General features: G+C 46.2%; 1 protein-coding gene across 1 annotated transcript in view; it reads left to right on the top strand.

Moving 5' to 3' along the window:
• The window catches only part of LOC118560934, a 33,731-nt gene extending 17,171 nt beyond the window's left edge, over positions 1–16,560 (top strand). The window contains exons 43-80 of the mRNA XM_036132499.1: positions 196–413; positions 502–548; positions 701–918; positions 1,007–1,053; positions 1,206–1,412; positions 1,501–1,547; positions 1,700–1,918; positions 2,007–2,053; positions 2,206–2,424; positions 2,513–2,559; positions 2,712–2,918; positions 3,007–3,053; positions 3,206–3,423; positions 3,512–3,558; positions 3,711–3,916; positions 4,005–4,051; positions 4,204–4,422; positions 4,511–4,557; positions 4,710–4,928; positions 5,017–5,063; positions 5,216–5,422; positions 5,511–5,557; positions 5,710–5,927; positions 6,016–6,062; positions 7,216–7,433; positions 7,522–7,568; positions 7,721–7,939; positions 8,028–8,074; positions 8,227–8,433; positions 8,522–8,568; positions 8,721–8,938; positions 9,027–9,073; positions 13,447–13,544; positions 14,212–14,348; positions 14,572–14,692; positions 14,867–15,044; positions 15,150–15,220; positions 15,759–16,560. The gene's annotated coding sequence lies outside the window, so the exon portion shown is untranslated. The remainder of the gene's footprint in view (positions 1–195; positions 414–501; positions 549–700; positions 919–1,006; positions 1,054–1,205; positions 1,413–1,500; positions 1,548–1,699; positions 1,919–2,006; positions 2,054–2,205; positions 2,425–2,512; positions 2,560–2,711; positions 2,919–3,006; positions 3,054–3,205; positions 3,424–3,511; positions 3,559–3,710; positions 3,917–4,004; positions 4,052–4,203; positions 4,423–4,510; positions 4,558–4,709; positions 4,929–5,016; positions 5,064–5,215; positions 5,423–5,510; positions 5,558–5,709; positions 5,928–6,015; positions 6,063–7,215; positions 7,434–7,521; positions 7,569–7,720; positions 7,940–8,027; positions 8,075–8,226; positions 8,434–8,521; positions 8,569–8,720; positions 8,939–9,026; positions 9,074–13,446; positions 13,545–14,211; positions 14,349–14,571; positions 14,693–14,866; positions 15,045–15,149; positions 15,221–15,758) is intronic.

The following is a 16,560-nucleotide window of genomic DNA, read 5'->3' as shown; positions in this document are numbered from 1 at the left end:
CGGTTTCCTGAGGGAGACTTCAGATGTTCTGCTCAAACAAGTGGTAATCAGATGCTACTCTTCTGTGTATCATAGATTTCTTGAATTCTTACATTTCGTGTTGCTGACCCTCCGTTAGAGAAATCTGTTTTCTTTGTCGATGCTCAGACATTGGATTCCAACGTATTGTTATTCACTCCCTGTGTCTTTTTTCAGAACTCTCCTTAAGAACCTTTACACCGCTCCTTGTCTGCTCTCCTGGCTCAAGTGCTCCTCGATAATTCATCGCTCTCACACCTGCCAGTCCACCCTCCAACATTTTGCCGATCCACAACTTCCACTAGGAAAAGAAGGACCGAAGGAGACAATAATTAACTCCACCAATCTCCTGACCAACCTCAGCCTCAGTGGATATCCTCACCTCCTCTGCACCAGTACGACACTGTCTCCCCTCCTTCTACAACCTGTTCTCTACCCATTTCAGTTTCAGATACTAACCCACCTATGTCTCACCTTAAACAGGACTCGGTTTCCTGAGGGAGACTTCAGATGTTCTGCTCAAACAAGTGGTAATCAGATGCTACTCTTCTGTGTATCATAGATTTCTTGAATTCTTACATTTCGTGTTGCTGACCCTCCGTTAGAGAAATCTGTTTTCTTTGTCGATGCTCAGACATTGGATTCCAACGTATTGTTATTCATTCCCTGTGTCTTTTTTCAGAACTCTCCTTAAGAACCTTTACACCGCTCCTTGTCTGCTCTCCTGGCTCAAGTGCTCCTCGATAATTCATCGCTCTCACACCTGCCAGTCCACCCTCCAACATTTTGCCGATCCACAACTTCCACTAGGAAAAGAAGGACCGAAGGAGACAATAATTAACTCCACCAATCTCCTGACCAACCTCAGCCTCAGTGGATATCCTCACCTCCTCTGCACCAGTACGACACTGTCTCCCCTCCTTCTACAACCTGTTCTCTACCCATTTCAGTTTCAGATACTAACCCACCTATGTCTCACCTTAAACAGGACTCGGTTTCCTGAGGGAGACTTCAGATGTTCTGCTCACACAAGTGGTAATCAAAATCTCTTCTTCTGTCTAGCTAAGATTGATGAAGTTCTTACATTTCCTTTTGCTGTTTCTCCTTAACATAAATTTGTTATCTCTGTAAATGCTCAGATATTGAACACCAACGTACTGTTTCTCATTCCTTCCGTCTTTTCTAAGAACTCTCCAAAAGACTCTACACACCATTCCTCTGGCCGCCTTCCAGGCATAAGTGGTCCATTATAACTCATCGCTCATTCACCTGCCTGCCCGATCTACAATTCTTACCGTGAAAAGACGGACAAAAGGACACAATCAGTAACTCCACTTATCACCAATCTGCAGCCAACCTCAGCCTCTGCATATATCCTCTCCTCCTCTGCACCAGTAAGAAACCATCACCCCTTCTTGTACACCACATTCTCAACCCAATTCAGTTTCAGATACTAACCCACCTATGTCTCACCTTAAACAGGACTCGGTTTCCTGAGGGAGACTTCAGATGTTCTGCTCAAACAAGTGGTAATCAGATGCTACTCTTCTGTGTATCATAGATTTCTTGAATTCTTACATTTCGTGTTGCTGACCCTCCGTTAGAGAAATCTGTTTTCTTTGTCGATGCTCAGACATTGGATTCCAACGTATTGTTATTCATTCCCTGTGTCTTTTTTCAGAACTCTCCTTAAGAACCTTTACACCGCTCCTCTGTCTGTTCTCCTGGCTCAAGTGCTCCTCGATAATTCATCACTCTCACACCTGCCAGTCCACCCTCCAACATTTTGCCGATCCACAACTTCCACTAGGAAAAGAAGGGCCGAAGGAGACAATAATTACCTCCACCAATCTCCTGACCAACCTCAGCCTCAGTGGATATCCTCACCTCCTCTGCACCAGTACGACACTGTCTCCCCTCCTTCTACAACCTGTTCTCTACCCAATTCAGTTTCAGATACTAACCCACCTATGTCTCACCTTAAACAGGACTCGGTTTCCTGAGGGAGACTTCAGATGTTCTGCTCACACAAGTGGTAATCAGATGCTGCTCTTCTGTGTATCATAGATTTCTTGAATTCTTACATTTCGTGTTGCTGACCCTCCCTTAGAGAAATCTGTTTTCTTTGTCGATGCTCAGACATTGGATTCCAACGTATTGTTATTCATTCCTTGTGTCTTTTTTCAGAACTCTCCTTAAGAACCTTTACACCGCTCCTCTGTCTGCTCTCCTGGCTCAAGTGCTCCTCGATAATTCATCGCTCTCACACCTGCCAGTCCACCCTCCAACATTTTGCCGATCCACAACTTCCACTAGGAAAAGAAGGACCGAAGGAGACAATAATTAACTCCACCAATCTCCTGACCAACCTCAGCCTCAGTGGATATCCTCACCTCCTCTGCACCAGTACGACACTGTCTCCCCTCCTTCTACAACCTGTTCTCTACCCATTTCAGTTTCAGATACTAACCCACCTATGTCTCACCTTAAACAGGACTCGGTTTCCTGAGGGAGACTTCAGATGTTCTGCTCACACAAGTGGTAATCAAAATCTCTTCTTCTGTCTAGCTAAGATTGATGAAGTTCCTACATTTCCTTTTGCTGTTTCTCCTTAACATAAATTTGTTATCTCTGTAAATGCTCAGATATTGAACACCAACGTACTGTTTCTCATTCCTTCCGTCTTTTCTAAGAACTCTCCAAAAGACTCTACACACCATTCCTCTGGCCGCCTTCCAGGCATAAGTGCTCCATTATAACTCATCGCTCATTCACCTGCCTGCCCGATCTACAATTCTTACCGTGAAAAGACGGACAAAAGGACACAATCAGTAACTCCACTTATCACCAATCTGCAGCCAACCTCAGCCTCTGCATATATCCTCTCCTCCTCTGCACCAGTAAGAAACCATCACCCCTTCTTGTACACCACATTCTCTACCCAATTCAGTTTCAGATACTAACCCACCTATGTCTCACCTTAAACAGGACTCGGTTTCCTGAGGGAGACTTCAGATGTTCTGCTCAAACAAGTGGTAATCAGATGCTACTCTTCTGTGTATCATAGATTTCTTGAATTCTTACATTTCGTGTTGCTGACCCTCCGTTAGAGAAATCTGTTTTCTTTGTCGATGCTCAGACATTGGATTCCAACGTATTGTTATTCATTCCTTGTGTCTTTTTTCAGAACTCTCCTTAAGAACCTCTACACCGCTCCTTGTCTGCTCTCCTGGCTCAAGTGGTCCTCGATAATTCATCGCTCTCACACCTGCCAGTCCACCCTCCAACATTTTGCCAATCCACAACTTCCACTAGGAAAAGAAGGACCGAAGGAGACAATAATTAACTCCACCAATCTCCTGACCAGCCTCAGCCTCAGTGGATATCCTCACCTCCTCTGCACCAGTACGACACTGTCTCCCCTCCTTCTACAACCTGTTCTCTACCCAATTCAGTTTCAGATACTAACCCACCTATGTCTCACCTTAAACAGGACTCGGTTTCCTGAGGGAGACTTCAGATGTTCTGCTCACACAAGTGGTAATCAAAATCTCTTCTTCTGTCTAGCTAAGATTGATGAAGTTCTTACATTTCCTTTTGCTGTTTCTCCTTAACATAAATTTGTTATCTCTGTAAATGCTCAGATATTGGACTCCAACGTACTGTTTCTCATTCCTTCCGTCTTTTCTAAGAACTCTCCAAAAGACTCTACACACCATTCCTCTGGCCGCCTTCCAGGCATAAGTGGTCCATTATAACTCATCGCTCATTCACCTCCCTGCCCGATCTCAATTCTTACCGTGAAAAGACGGACAAAAGGACACAATCAGTATCTCCACTTATCACCAATCTGCAGCCAACCTCAGCCTCTGCATATATCCTCTCCTCCTCTGCACCAGTAAGAAACCATCACCCCTTCTTGTACACCACATTCTCAACCCAATTCAGTTTCAGATACTAACCCACCTATGTCTCACCTTAAACAGGACTCGGTTTCCTGAGGGAGACTTCAGATGTTCTGCTCAAACAAGTGGTAATCAGATGCTACTCTTCTGTGTATCATAGATTTCTTGAATTCTTACATTTCGTGTTGCTGACCCTCCGTTAGAGAAATCTGTTTTCTTTGTTGATGCTCAGACATTGGATTCCAACGTATTGTTATTCATTCCCTGTGTCTTTTTTCAGAACTCTCCTTAAGAACCTTTACACCGCTCCTCTGTCTGCTCTCCTGGCTCAAGTGCTCCTCGATAATTCATCACTCTCACACCTGCCAGTCCACCCTCCAACATTTTGCCGATCCACAACTTCCACTAGGAAAAGAAGGGCCGAAGGAGACAATAATTACCTCCACCAATCTCCTGACCAACCTCAGCCTCAGTGGATATCCTCACCTCCTCTGCACCAGTACGACACTGTCTCCCCTCCTTCTACAACCTGTTCTCTACCCATTTCAGTTTCAGATACTAACCCACCTATGTCTCACCTTAAACAGGACTCGGTTTCCTGAGGGAGACTTCAGATGTTCTGCTCACACAAGTGGTAATCAGATGCTACTCTTCTGTGTATCATAGATTTCTTGAATTCTTACATTTCGTGTTGCTGACCCTCCCTTAGAGAAATCTGTTTTCTTTGTCGATGCTCAGACATTGGATTCCAACGTATTGTTATTCATTCCTTGTGTCTTTTTTCAGAACTCTCCTTAAGAACCTTTACACCGCTCCTCTGTCTGCTCTCCTGGCTCAAGTGCTCCTCGATAATTCATCGCTCTCACACCTGCCAGTCCACCCTCCAACATTTTGCCGATCCACAACTTCCACTAGGAAAAGAAGGACCGAAGGAGACAATAATTAACTCCACCAATCTCCTGACCAACCTCAGCCTCAGTGGATATCCTCACCTCCTCTGCACCAGTACGACACTGTCTCCCCTCCTTCTACAACCTGTTCTCTACCCATTTCAGTTTCAGATACTAACCCACCTATGTCTCACCTTAAACAGGACTCGGTTTCCTGAGGGAGACTTCAGATGTTCTGCTCACACAAGTGGTAATCAAAATCTCTTCTTCTGTCTAGCTAAGATTGATGAAGTTCTTACATTTCCTTTTGCTGTTTCTCCTTAACATAAATTTGTTATCTCTGTAAATGCTCAGATATTGGACTCCAACGTACTGTTTCTCATTCCTTCCGTCTTTTCTAAGAACTCTCCAAAAGACTCTACACACCATTCCTCTGGCCGCCTTCCAGGCATAAGTGGTCCATTATAACTCATCGCTCATTCACCTGCCTGCCCGATCTACAATTCTTACCGTGAAAAGACGGACAAAAGGACACAATCAGTAACTCCACTTATCACCAATCTGCAGCCAACCTCAGCCTCTGCATATATCCTCTCCTCCTCTGCACCAGTAAGAAACCATCACCCCTTCTTGTACACCACATTCTCAACCCAATTCAGTTTCAGATACTAACCCACCTATGTCTCACCTTAAACAGGACTCGGTTTCCTGAGGGAGACTTCAGATGTTCTGCTCAAACAAGTGGTAATCAGATGCTACTCTTCTGTGTATCATAGATTTCTTGAATTCTTAGATTTCGTGTTGCTGACCCTCCCTTAGAGAAATCTGTTTTCTTTGTCGATGCTCAGACATTGGATTCCAACGTATTGTTATTCATTCTTTGTCTCTTTTTTCAGAACTCTCCTTAAGAACCTCTACACCGCTCCTTGTCTGCTCTCCTGGCTCAAGTGCTCCTCGATAATTCATCGCTCTCACACCTGCCAGTCCACCCTCCAACATTTTGCCGATCCACAACTTCCACTAGGAAAAGAAGGACCGAAGGAGACAATAATTAACTCCACCAATCTCCTGACCAACCTCAGCCTCAGTGGATATCCTCACCTCCTCTGCACCAGTACGACACTGTCTCCCCTCCTTCTACAACCTGTTCTCTACCCATTTCAGTTTCAGATACTAACCCACCTATGTCTCACCTTAAACAGGACTCGGTTTCCTGAGGGAGACTTCAGATGTTCTGCTCACACAAGTGGTAATCAAAATCTCTTCTTCTGTCTAGCTAAGATTGATGAAGTTCTTACATTTCCTTTTGCTGTTTCTCCTTAACATAAATTTGTTATCTCTGTAAATGCTCAGATATTGGACTCCAACGTACTGTTTCTCATTCCTTCCGTCTTTTCTAAGAACTCTCCAAAAGACTCTACACACAATTCCTCTGGCCGCCTTCCAGGCATAAGTGGTCCATTATAACTCATCGCTCATTCACCTGCCTGCCCGATCTACAATTCTTACCGTGAAAAGACGGACAAAAGGACACAATCAGTAACTCCACTTATCACCAATCTGCAGCCAACCTCAGCCTCTGCATATATCCTCTCCTCCTCTGCACCAGTAAGAAACCATCACCCCTTCTTGTACACCACATTCTCAACCCAATTCAGTTTCAGATACTAACCCACCTATGTCTCACCTTAAACAGGACTCGGTTTCCTGAGGGAGACTTCAGATGTTCTGCTCAAACAAGTGGTAATCAGATGCTACTCTTCTGTGTATCATAGATTTCTTGAATTCTTACATTTCGTGTTGCTGACCCTCCGTTAGAGAAATCTGTTTTCTTTGTCGATGCTCAGACATTGGATTCCAACGTATTGTTATTCATTCCTGTGTCTCTTTTTTCAGAACTCTCCTTAAGAACCTTCTACACCGCTCCTTGTCTGCTCTCCTGGCTCAAGTGCTCCTCGATAATTCATCGCTCTCACACCTGCCAGTCCACCCTCCAACATTTTGCCAATCCACAACTTCCACTAGGAAAAGAAGGACCGAAGGAGACAATAATTAACTCCACCAATCTCCTGACCAACCTCAGCCTCAGTGGATATCCTCACCTCCTCTGCACCAGTACGACACTGTCTCCCCTCCTTCTACAACCTGTTCTCTACCCATTTCAGTTTCAGATACTAACCCACCTATGTCTCACCTTAAACAGGACTCGGTTTCCTGAGGGAGACTTCAGATGTTCTGCTCAAACAAGTGGTAATCAGATGCTACTCTTCTGTGTATCATAGATTTCTTGAATTCTTACATTTCGTGTTGCTGACCCTCCGTTAGAGAAATCTGTTTTCTTTGTCGATGCTCAGACATTGGATTCCAACGTATTGTTATTCATTCTTTGTCTCTTTTTTCAGAACTCTCCTTAAGAACCTTTACACCGCTCCTTGTCTGCTCTCCTGGCTCAAGTGCTCCTCGATAATTCATCGCTCTCACACCTGCCAGTCCACCCTCCAACATTTTGCCGATCCACAACTTCCACTAGGAAAAGAAGGACCGAAGGAGACAATAATTAACTCCACCAATCTCCTGACCAACCTCAGCCTCAGTGGATATCCTCACCTCCTCTGCACCAGTACGACACTGTCTCCCCTCCTTCTACAACCTGTTCTCTACCCATTTCAGTTTCAGATACTAACCCACCTATGTCTCACCTTAAACAGGACTCGGTTTCCTGAGGGAGACTTCAGATGTTCTGCTCACACAAGTGGTAATCAGATGCTGCTCTTCTGTGTATCATAGATTTCTTGAATTCTTACATGTCGTGTTGCTGACCCTCCGTTAGAGAAATCAGTTTTCTTTGTCGATGCTCAGACATTGGATTCCAACGTATTGTTATTCATTCCTTGTGTCTTTTTTCAGAACTCTCCTTAAGAACCTTTACACCGCTCCTCTGTCTGCTCTCCTGGCTCAAGTGCTCCTCGATAATTCATCGCTCTCACACCTGCCAGTCCACCCTCCAACATTTTGCCGATCCACAACTTCCACTAGGAAAGGAAGGACCGAAGGAGACAATAATTAACTCCACCAATCTCCTGACCAACCTCAGCCTCAGTGGATATCCTCACCTCCTCTGCACCAGTACGACACTGTCTCCCCTCCTTCTACAACCTGTTCTCTACCCATTTCAGTTTCAGATACTAACCCACCTATGTCTCACCTTAAACAGGACTCGGTTTCCTGAGGGAGACTTCAGATGTTCTGCTCACACAAGTGGTAATCAAAATCTCTTCTTCTGTCTAGCTAAGATTGATGAAGTTCTTACATTTCCTTTTGCTGTTTCTCCTCAACATAAATTTGTTATCTCTGTAAATGCTCAGATATTGGACTCCAACGTACTGTTTCTCATTCCTTCCGTCTTTTCTAAGAACTCTCCAAAAGACTCTACACACCATTCCTCTGGCCGCCTTCCAGGCATAAGTGCTCCATTATAACTCATCGCTCATTCACCTGCCTGTCCGATCTACAATTCTTACCGTGAAAAGACGGACAAAAGGACACAATCAGTAACTCCACTTATCACCAATCTGCAGCCAACCTCAGCCTCTGTATATATCCTCTCCTCCTCTGCACCAGTAAGAAACCATCACCCCTTCTTGTACACCACATTCTCAACCCAATTCAGTTTCAGATACTAACCCACCTATGTCTCACCTTAAACAGGACTCTGTTTCCTGAGGGAGACTTCAGATGTTCTGCTCAAACAAGTGGTAATCAGATGCTACTCTTCTGTGTATCATAGATTTCTTGAATTCTTAGATTTCGTGTTGCTGACCCTCCCTTAGAGAAATCAGTTTTCTTTGTCGATGCTCAGACATTGGATTCCAACGTATTGTTATTCATTCCCTGTGTCTTTTTTCAGAACTCTCCTTAAGAACCTCTACACCGCTCCTTGTCTGCTCTCCTGGCTCAAGTGCTCCTCGATAATTCATCGCTCTCACACCTGCCAGTCCACCCTCCAACATTTTGCCAATCCACAACTTCCACTAGGAAAAGAAGGGCCGAAGGAGACAATAATTACCTCCACCAATCTCCTGACCAACCTCAGCCTCAGTGGATATCCTCACCTCCTCTGCACCAGTACGACACTGTCTCCCCTCCTTCTACAACCTGTTCTCTACCCATTTCAGTTTCAGATACTAACCCACCTATGTCTCACCTTAAACAGGACTCGGTTTCCTGAGGGAGACTTCAGATGTTCTGCTCACACAAGTGGTAATCAAAATCTCTTCTTCTGTCTAGCTAAGATTGATGAAGTTCTTACATTTCCTTTTGCTGTTTCTCCTTAACATAAATTTGTTATCTCTGTAAATGCTCAGATATTGAACACCAACGTACTGTTTCTCATTCCTTCCGTCTTTTCTAAGAACTCTCCAAAAGACTCTACACACCATTCCTCTGGCCGCCTTCCAGGCATAAGTGCTCCATTATAACTCACCGCTCATTCACCTGCCTGCCCGATCTACAATTCTTACAGTGAAAAGACGGACAAAAGGACACAATCAGTAACGAAAGTTACTGCTGTAACTACGGTTCTATGAATCCCGGATGACCGCCAGAGGCGGTGCTTTAAGCACTGAATGATCATTCTTGCGCATGCGCAGGTCGAGTACTAATAACAACAAAGTCACCTGTGACCTGCCGGGGACCCACGTGACTCTATATAGCCACGTGGCACCCGGCGTTCAATCCCTCAATCTTCTCGTGAAAAGCAGAGATTCCGAGGGACCAAGCACTCTGGCGGTCATCTGGGATTTATAGAACCGTAGTTACAGCAGTAACTTTCGTTCTATTTCATCCCTACTGACCGCCAGAGGCGGTGCTTTAAGCACTGGATGACTTATGTCAACAAGGTCACAAGGAATCAGCAACATTCAAGGAACATCCACCTAATGTGTTGTAGATGTGTGCTGCTCCAGAATTCTTTGAAGGGGATGAGGCGCAGCCACATTCACCCTGTAAAACCGAGTAAAGGTACTCTGTGATTTCCAGGAGGCCGCACGGCATATAACATCCAACGGCACCCCAGTCATGGCAGCAAACGATGTCGACATGCCCCTTGTTGAGTGGCACTTTACTCCTATCGGCAGTGGCTGGTCCTGCAAGGCATAAGCCTTGGAGATCAAATCCACAACCCAGTGTGCCAGTCGCTACTTAGAAAGTGCCTGACCTTTCCGTGAGCCGGCGTAGCAAACAAAAAGGCTATTTGTCTTTCGGAAGGATGCCGTGACATTGATATATGCCTCAAGCGCACGAACAGGGCACGGTGGTTCGGAGGGGCATCCCGTATCAAACCGAGCAAGATGGAGTGGCTGGTTACCGTCCGCCGCCAGTGACACCTTAGGAATGAACGCTGCGTCAGGCCACAGTGTAACACCTGACCCATCAGGATTCCACCGGCAGCAGGGCTCGGCCACCGAGAGAGCCTGCAATTCACCCACACGCTTTGCTGAAACCATCGCCATAAGGAACGCTGTCTTCAGTGAGAGCCATTTGAGGTCTGCTGACGCCAGGGGCTCAAATGGGTGGGACCGAAGAGCTTCAAGCACCAGAGAAAGGTCCCATGCCGGTGCCACAGGGCGGTTGGGTAGATGCAAACGCCGAGCACCTCTCATAAACTGCACAACGTCCTTGTCTCGGCCCACTGTGCAACCATTCAGCCCGACATGCCGACAGGAATTGGCAGCTACATATACTTTTAAGGTAGATGGAGACCGCCCCTGATCCAGCAATTCCTGCAGGAAGGTCAGTATGTCAGAGACTGAACACTGCACCGGGTCCTGTCCTTTATTATGGCACCAGGTTGCAAAAAGCGCCCACTTGTTATCATAGACAGCTCGTGTGGATGGCGCCCATGCATTAGCCATTGTATGCCCTACTGACCCAATGTATCTCGAGAAAGTGGACCCCGGCCTTGCAGGGGCCAAATCCAGAGCTGGAGCCGGTCCGGTTGGGGGTGCAAAATCTGACCCCCCAGCTGGGAGAGGAGATCCGTCCTGCAGGGGAGTAGCATTGGCGAGCCGGAGCTGAGCTCGTGCAGTAGAGGAAACCAAGTCCTCGCTGGCCAGAAGGGGGCTACCAGCAGAACCCTGTGCCCTTCCTGGCGTACCCTTAGGAGAGTCTGAAAAAGCTGACTGAATGGTGGAAAGGCGTAAAGGAGGGTCCGGGGCCAGTCGTGTGCCAGCGCATCATGGCCCAGAGGGCTGCTGTCGTCCAAGGAGAACCAAAGGGGACAGTGAAATGCGTCCCTTGAGGCAAAGAGGTCCACGTCCGCCCTGCCGAAGACCTTCCAGATGTCCTCCACTACCTCTTGGTGAAGCTTCCACTCTCCTGGAAGCGGCTTCTGACGGGATAGAAAATCTGCTGGCACGTTCTCTGGCCCGGGTATGTAGGCTGCTCTGAGGCTGGCCAAGTATGGAGCTGCCCAGGTTAGCAGCTGTTGAGTCAAACACAACAGTTTCCTTGACCTGGTACCCCCTTGGTGGTTGATGTGAAAAACAACAGCAGTGTTGTCTGACCTCACTAGCACATGCTTTCCCTGCAAGCCTGGGAGAAAGCTCTGAAGAGCCAGAAGTACAGCCTGCAATTCCAGGACATTGATGTGTTCCCTGCACTGCCGCTGGGACCATGTCCCCTGTGCCATTTGGCCCCGCCAGGTTGCACCCCAGCCCGTGGAGGATGCATCCGTAAACACAACATCCCGACGACACGGGAGGGAGCCGAGCGGGACCCCTGTCGTCATGAACGCCCTCATCCTCCACTGGGACAGAGACTGAAGACACTGAGGCCCCACCCGAAGTCGTCTGAGACGATGAGTGTTTCGTGTGGAGTCCAGACCGAAGCTGTTCAACCACCTCCCTACATCGGCCCGTCTGGCTCGTTTTGCCGGCACCAAAGGTGCAGCCACAGTAGGCCGTTTGCACATCGCCTTTCCCGGCGGCAACAGACTATGCGGCGCAGCGCCCGCCAAGTCGGCAGGCTGCTGCAGCGCAGCCAACCGACCCAGCCTGACCGACCGGGGCATGACGGAGCAGTTGGGGCAGGCGTTATCCGACAGCGCCTCCCGGAGATGTTCCACACCAAGACAGGAGGAACACAAATCATGCCCGTCGTCGGCTAAAGCGGAGCCAGACAGGTCGAGCAGCACAAACTTTCCAGCATCATAATGCTGAAGGCGTGATCAGCCCGCCACCAACAAGAAGTCACCACGAGCAGGAAACGCCACCAGCGAGTCCGCTTGTTAACGAAGGATGAACTCAACGCGAGCAGAAAACACCACTAATGAATTAGATTAATAAACTTATAGTGAACTCACCGCGAGCAGAAAACGCTACTGGTGAGTCAGATAAACAAACTTATAGTGAACTCACCGCGAGCAGAAAACGCTACTGGTGAGTCAGATAAACAAACTTATAGTGAACTCACCGCGAGCAGAAAATGCTACTGGTGAGTCAGATAAACAAATTTATAGTGAACTCACCGCGAGCAGAAAACGCTACTGGTGAGTCAGATAAACAAACTTATAGTGAACTCACCGCGAGCAGAAAACGCTACTGGTGAGTCAGATAAACAAACTTATAGTGAACTCACCGCGAGCAGAAAACGCTACTGGTGAGTCAGATAAACAAACTTATAGAGAAAATGCTACTGGTGAGTCAGATAAACAAATTTATAGTGAACTCACTGCGAGCAGAAAACGCTACTGGTGAGTCAGATAAACAAACTTATAGTGAACTCACCGCGAGCAGAAAACGCTACTGGTGAGTCAGATAAACAAATTTATAGTGAACTCACCGCGAGCAGAAAACACCACTAATGAATTAGATTAATAAACTTATAGTGAACTCACCGCGAGCAGAAAACGCTACTGGTGAGTCACTTACTAGTTCATGTCGCGGCGACCGCAAATCTGGTAAGGTGAAAGCAGCTTGTGCAGCCCCTGGAGGGCGAAACTTACCCGCAGCTCTGACCAAACCCGGTCACGGGGCTACTAGCAACAAGCAGCTAGGTTAGCACGTGGTACACACAGAAGCAGTCAGCTTCACACGACCATACCTGCGCGCGAGAAGAACGAAGGGATTGAACGCCGGGTGCCACGTGACTCTATATAGTCACGTGGGTCCCCGGCAGGTCACAGGTGACTTTGTTGTCATTAGTACTCGACCTGCGCATGCGCAAGAATGATCATTCAGTGCTTAAAGCACCGCCTCTGGCGGTCAGTAGGGATGAAATAGAACTCCACTTATCACCAATCTGCAGCCAACCTCAGCCTCTGCATATATCCTCTCCTCCTCTGCACCAGTAAGAAACCCTCACCCCTTCTTGTACACCACATTCTCAACCCAATTCAGTTTCAGGTACTAACCCACCTATGTCTCACCTTAAACAGGACTCGGTTTCCTGAGGGAGACTTCAGATGTTCTGCTCACACAAGTGGTAATCAGATGCTACTCTTCTGTGTATCCTAGATTTCTTGAATTCTTGCATTTTGTGTTGCTGACCCTCCGTTAGAGAAATCTGTTTTCTTTGTCGATGCTCAGACATTGGATTCCAACGTATTGTTATTCATTCCCTGTGTCTTTTTTCAGAACTCTCCTTAAGAACCTTTACACCGCTCCTCTGTCTGCTCTCCTGGCTCAAGTGCTCCTCGATAATTCCTCGCTAGTTGTTACAGGTCCCCACCAGGGTGAGTGATATTGGTTCAGGGTGCAGTTGGTGATAAACCAAGGGTTTGGGAGATTTTTATTCCCTCATCATTGTGATCACAGTGATAAACTTGGGTTCTCCTTTAATCTTGTTCGTCCAATTTCCAGCTGTTTTCATTTTCTTTAGTTAGCTCTCTGACTGTACATGAGTTTTGAAAAATAGCGGTTTTCTTTAACCCTTTTCCTGACTAATTACAGTCACCCCCATCTTCATTTTACCAGAATGACATGTCCTCTGGTCTTTTCTAATTTGAACGGCGGCTAATTAAAACAGGTCTTTATTGCATGGACTTAATTTAAAAATCCTCAATTATTAAAGCAATCAATAGATAATCCTCCAGTAAAAATAAGTGAATGAATGAATGAATTAATTCATTAATTAATAACTCAAATATTTTTGAATGAATTTAGATTTCTCTGAACTTTTGCAAGTGATGAAAAAATTATTTTGTTTGATGGATTCTTTTTTGTTGAAGTGGCTGTGTTCAGGTTTGTTGCCGAGAATATAAACACAAGAGTGACACTTGTTTTTATAATATTGGGGAGGGAATACCCCACAATCCTTATATTCAAAAACTATTCATTAAATCTTCCCGTTCATGTATGGTGTGTTTATCTTCATCTGATTTGGGCTTTTTTTCTGTCCAGGTATATGCCTGCAGCCCCGCACTGTGGGAGGCTTGAGAGCGACTCCGTCCCCTTTGATGGTTCCTTGAACTCAGTGGATGGCATGTGCAACGGGCGCAGGGCTCGGGAAGATGCGTTTTTCGCTGTTTTTCACAGTGGTAATTGAGAATTTCTGATTTGTGGGAGGTGAAACACGCTGCTAAAATGTTGGCTAAAATGTTCCTTTGAGAGCACATGTGGCAGTGGATTCTTTTTATCGCCGTAGGCAGTAGATTTATTAACTTGTTTGTTACACAGAAGCTTGGATTAAATTTATAGAAAGACATATCTGTAAATATAAGGTATGGTGATAAAAATATGAGAGCGTCGTGCATCTTGCAGGATGGCAGGAGATGGATCTTTCTCCTCTGGCTGACTTCCCCCCGGCTACTCGACGTGACTTGATGGAGAAGCTCCAAGAAGCTCAGAGGGACAGAACCACCCTGTCCTTTAGCAGAGCGCGGTGAGGGTCACACTAACCTGACGCACACCAACGAACCTCACACCTGTCAACTTTTGATTATTCCCCAAGGACTCACAGAAATGATTGTCGAATAAGTGACTTGCTAAGATTTTTACTGAGTGTTCTTTGAATCCAGTATCTAACTAAAAACTCTGAACTTTTCTTTCCCCCCAGCTGGAAGAGTCGTGCGATTATGAAACAGTGCAAGACCACATTGCGGATGAGGAGGACACAGTTACAAGAATCTCTACCACCGTGGATCTGATGGAGACATGCCGTGTCTCTAGAGACGGCCCTCGTGGCGACCCTTCACTCCTAGACCTGGCTTACCTGCTGGTCTGTGCCATGGAAGGTGAGGCGGACCTCGGCACTCTAAAACATTCAGACTCTGAAATAAGCCAGTGCTGCTTTGAATGTTGTCTTAATTTCTAATCCTTTTGCGTGTTTTTGTCCATAGAGCTGCCCGATGAGACGCTGAACATTTTGAGCAACAGCCGACACGATTTTCTAGCAGCGTTTGATGTGCTGGTTGGTTGACTTTGTTTGCCTTAAATACATACTGATTTATTCTCAAGTGTTTTGGTTCTGTTAAATACAGTAGGAACACAACTTCATTTGAATGTGAAAGATTTACAGGAATCTACGCACTTCATTTGCCCCATTGCCTCGAATAAATTCTTAAATTATACTCAGTTATGGTGCAACACTTATTGGCGCCCCTGCTGGTGAAGCGTTGTATAGCAGATCCCTTGTAGCAGCAGGACAACATTTAATCTTCTTCTATAACGTTTTTTGCCGGGTTAGAGCTTTAAGAATGTACAAAATCTCTAAATCAACCTCAGTCTATGTTCTCTTCTCTTCAGCTGACCCCACAGATTTAGGCCTGAGAAATCTGGTTGATTTTGTGTCTATTAGGCCATATGTTTTGGATCATTATCTTGTTTTTTTGGGGGGGGGGTTTTACCTCTTGCAGACGTCTGTTAAACATTTCTTGAGTTTATATTAGCTAACTAACTAGCTCAACTAGTTTCTTCTCATACACTGCAGTTGCTTTTCATATCAACAGATGCACAGGTTAAAGGCGAGCCGTGGGACTCTGCCCATCCAGTCGCTTCCTGCCCCGCTGCAGGACAACCAGGCCTTCCAGCAGGCGGAACAGCTGAGGAGAGACGCTGAGCAGCTCCGGGTGGAGATGGAGAACACCGATGGGGTTCTCCCAATGCTCCTCGGCCTCAACGCGCACGGACTGGCCTTGCTCTGCACTGGCTTGTGTTAGCTGCAGCGTCTGCATCTGCGTCTATATGCTTTCTTCATTGGGATTTATAGTGCTGCTTTCCTCATTGTGCACATTTATCCTGTATAAGCTTCCTGTATTTTGAAGGGAAAAAGAATGTTTAATGAAGTATTTAAACCATGTGCACTTAATGTTTTCTGTTTGCTTGTTTTTCGAGGCCCAGTGGGAGAATGAAGTTGCAGCTGGTGTGTGCAGAAGGGTGAAGCCGATATCAGAAAGCCTAAGAAGATAACTCGAAAAATGGTTCAAGGACGCATCCTGAAATCCTGGAAAAACAAGTTGCGCAACGGAGCTGCATCCAAGGAGGAGCCAAGGGTCATCGCACCATGCTGTCAACCAATAAATGAACTGTTACTATGCCCAAGATGCTGCCTTAGCTTATGATCAGACCAATAGGGTCTGTTTGGTCTCCCTTAAGGAGAACCCTTTTATACCAGATGCGCCATTGTTAAAGCATCCTTTTGGGGGCTTGGTGTTAGAACTGAGCTCCATCAGGACCGTGCACGTTTAACTGTGCGGAATGTATTGCTTTGTTTAGAGTAGGAATAAAACGCTTTTTATTTTTCAAACTTAA

The sequence above is a fragment of the Fundulus heteroclitus genome, unplaced genomic scaffold (assembly GCF_011125445.2).
Source record: "Fundulus heteroclitus isolate FHET01 unplaced genomic scaffold, MU-UCD_Fhet_4.1 scaffold_52, whole genome shotgun sequence".
Lineage (NCBI taxonomy): Eukaryota > Metazoa > Chordata > Actinopteri > Cyprinodontiformes > Fundulidae > Fundulus > Fundulus heteroclitus.
This window is presented reverse-complemented; position numbering and strand designations above follow the sequence as displayed.